This window comes from Mustela erminea, chromosome 8, assembly GCF_009829155.1.
Source record: "Mustela erminea isolate mMusErm1 chromosome 8, mMusErm1.Pri, whole genome shotgun sequence".
Lineage (NCBI taxonomy): Eukaryota > Metazoa > Chordata > Mammalia > Carnivora > Mustelidae > Mustela > Mustela erminea.
Window position 1 is genome coordinate 78,468,329 of NC_045621.1, and position 3,759 is coordinate 78,472,087.

General features: G+C 35.4%; 1 pseudogene; it reads right to left on the bottom strand.

Moving 5' to 3' along the window:
* Nucleotides 1-776: 776 nt before the first annotated feature.
* Nucleotides 777-1,419, bottom strand: LOC116597874 (annotated as a pseudogene).
* Nucleotides 1,420-3,759: the final 2,340 nt, after the last annotated feature.

Consider the following 3,759-nt stretch of genomic DNA (forward strand, 5'->3'; position numbering starts at 1 on the left):
GGAACTATTGGAAAGAAAGCATCCTCTACCCGCCCCACTGGGGTTGGTGTTAGAATGGTACATAAGGTGAGAAGTGTAGGCAACCATCTTTCCATTGTGTGGAGAAGAGTTGGAATTTAACCAGACACAGCAATACAGAAAATGTGATGGCAAAAGCAGAGAGTCCTTGGATTGTTATTTTTATTCTTTGTATCCAGGCATGCCTGAAAGTACTCCTAGACTTTCATGTTACATGAGTCAAGAAATTCACAGTTCTGGTCAATTGATTTTGTTGCTTTTTTTTTTTTCTGTCATTTTGTACCAAGTGATTTCCTAATCAGTTAATATTAGTATCTACATTTTATGTAGTTACAAATAGCTTCTAGTAAAACATTTTAAAGCATATGCCTATAATTTAAAAAATGAAGTGCACACAAATGGAGAAGAATTCCCTACAAAGCTGATTTTTTAAAATAATACAACTTTATCCTGATTTTAAATGAAAAGAAATGGGAATGACAGTAACAAACAAGATTTCACCAATGGATACTGTGATGTGACTATAGTAGTCTTGTATTTGAAATTTAGGAAGGGTACTAAATATGCAGCTAATATATGCAGGTCCAAAAAACGGAGTTGCTTTTGAAACTGCCACATTCACTCCAAAGCCCATTCATCTCTTTCAGCATCCCAAAGATTAAGCACATATTCTGTTTAGCTATACAATAAAGTTACCAAGGTGGTGTACCACTGACATCACAGGACAGTTGCCTATAAATCTAGACTTCTGACGCAGGGCTTCAGCTGTACTTTCTTATAGGTCATCATCCTCATCTGGGAGAACATTTGTCTGAGCAACCTCTAGATCCTGCTCATACTGTGTTGCCAAAGCTGGTTCCAGGCAACCTCTGGTAGGACAATAGCTGTCACAACAACAGACTCCAAGTTAGGGTCTCCAAATAGTTTTCAAACAAGAGAGAAGGACTTTTCAAAGTTATAGTCGCTTTTGGCAGAAATGTCCTAGTACTGAAGGTTTTTCTTTTCGTGGAAGACAATAGATTTGGCCTTAACTTTCCTGTCCTTACTGTCTACTTTATTGCCAAGCAGCACAACGGGGATGTTTTCACATACTCATACCAGATCTCTGTGTCAGTTATACACATTCTTGTAAGAAACCCTTGCTCTTACATCAAACCTTATCATGGCATGCTGGACTTGGATGTAGTACCATCTCTCAGCCTACCAATTTTCTCCTGACCAGCCATATTCCCTACATTGAATTTAGTAGGTCCTCTGTTGGAATAGATCTCAATACTCAAGAGCACCATACTTCTCAAATTCACCAGTCAGAATAACATTTCACAAAAGTAGTTTTTCCAGTACCACCATCACCAGCCACTACAAATTTGAACCGGACTTGGGTTCTCCTTGGGCAGCCATTGTGATGTTGCTTTCAGAAGCATCTCCTGCTCCTCTGAGCCAACACTGATTATTTCTTTGAGTGTTTTTTTCTGTAATTAACTCCCACCCTTCTCTTACCACTCATCATAATTTGAGTTTTTGAAGTTTCTTACAACAATGGAAAGTTCATGAGGGCCACTAATTAGGTGCAAAAAATGATTCAAATACAAACCACTGTCCCAAGTTGTAAAATCATTTTCTTTATAGCTTTAGGATGCTGAATATTTAAACTGATTTTTTTGAGAAAATATATAAATGTGATTATATAGCAAATATTTCTGTGATTGAAAGTTATTAAAGCATTTTCATTTTTCTCAAAGAGGTATTGACAATTTACCTACAGATCTGGACCTTCAGAGAGCCTGATTTCTAGCCTAATCCTATGCTTTGCAACTTTGGAGAAAATCACCTAGCTTGTTGGCTAACAGCATCAACTACAAAATAAAAGGGCCAAATTAAAGGACTTCTAAAGATATTTCTATTTTTAAAATGGTAAGTTCTGCCATATTGCTTATATTAGTTTCACTTTAAATATTATGCTTTCCTAAATAAATAGAATATTACCTTCGTATTTTCATGAATTCTTATATATCTATAGAACAAAATCTGTCCTTGATTTTACTTTTGCAGAAGTGACTACATTCTTAGGCAGATACAATTGAGTAAGGGAATCAACACAAGACAAAGTGGTTTAATTTACGTAATCTCAACTTTGTCTCCTAAGCAGAACAGAGTGAAGATAATGCTGACCAACTCACTATGCATAATGCATTGTGTAACACTGTTGCTCATGCTGACACATTTGTAACATTTATCTGAGAGAGAGAGAAAAAAAAAAACTTATGTAATGTGTCGATGCCTTGATAACTATATTCTAAAATATTTTAAGTGCTTAATTATAGTTTAAACACTGAAATTATGTTACAGAGAGGGGACTTGCTCTGGGACCAATGCAAACTTGAATTATTATTGAATAAATTGGAGAGATTTGAAAGTGGATTACCAAAAGATTTCTTAAGAACTAATTTTTTGTACTGGATTAGTGAAAGTTCTTATGGTTTATTAATTTGTATCCCCTTTAGAAATCTTTTTATTTATCTTATTTCTTACATTTGCTTGAAAAAAATCCTTATGAGTATTTGAGTTAAAAGAAGAATGAAAGGGCTTTTAACATTTTTCTTGTTGCCTAATTCAATAGAAATTGCAGATAAGGAAAATCCTATTAAAATAGTTTTGAGTGTATCTTTATTCCTGTACAAACTGAATTAGTATTAAAATTCACACATGCAGATACACACACATCATTAAAGGATTTAGATAAAAATAGATAAAATAGGAACAAAGTTTCCTTTAAAAACATTAAGTCTGATAATGTAAACATTACTAATTTATACTTACTTGTTTAACAAAGGAGTTGAAGCTACTTAAAATATGGGTGTCATGAAGATGGTTTAAGTAAACAGTTGAGAAATTAGGTAAAGGAAAAATAAGGTTAGGAACACAATAAAAGCAGGGATTCAAAGAACACAGGTAGAAATGTCTATCATAGGTCTTACGTATCAGAGGTGGGGCGCACATTTAGCCCTATTTTACTTAAAGCAAGATAAAAGTGCCAATTATGTTGTTAGCAAGACAAATTTAAACCTACTGTTAATGAGAAGATAGGTGTTTCTGCAACTGAAACTTGAAATCCATTTCTTTTATGAAATCTTCTGGACAATGCATAAATTAAAAATATGCTTTGTGATATAATGGGCAAAAAACTCAATTGAAGCCTTATAATAAATATAATAATGCATTTTGGTTTTGGTTTTGTTTTTTCTGAGGGAGAGAGGGAGTGTGAGCAGAGGGAAGAAAGGCAGAGGGAAAGGGAGAGAGAGAATCTTAAGATTAATCTTTTTTTTTTTTAAGATTTTATTTATTTATTTATTTGACAGAGAGAAATCACAAGTAGATGGAGAGGCAGGCAGAGAGAGACAGAGGGAAGCAGGCTCCCCGCTGAGCAGAGAGCCCGATGCGGGACTCGATCCCAACACCCTGAGATCATGACCTGAGCCGAAGGCAGCGGCTTAACCTGCTGAGCCACCCAAGCGCCCCACTTAAGATTAATCTTAAGAATCACTGAGCTTGGAGCCCAACATGGGGCTTGATCCATGACACTGAGATCATGACCTGAGCCAAAATCGAGAGTTAGATGCTTAACTGACTGAGCTACTCAAGTGTCCCAATTCATTAAGGCATCTAATACTTTTAAGATAGTGTTCTTTTGGATTGACTTATGACAAGACACTGTGGGGAAGTCCAGACGAGTGATTTTAT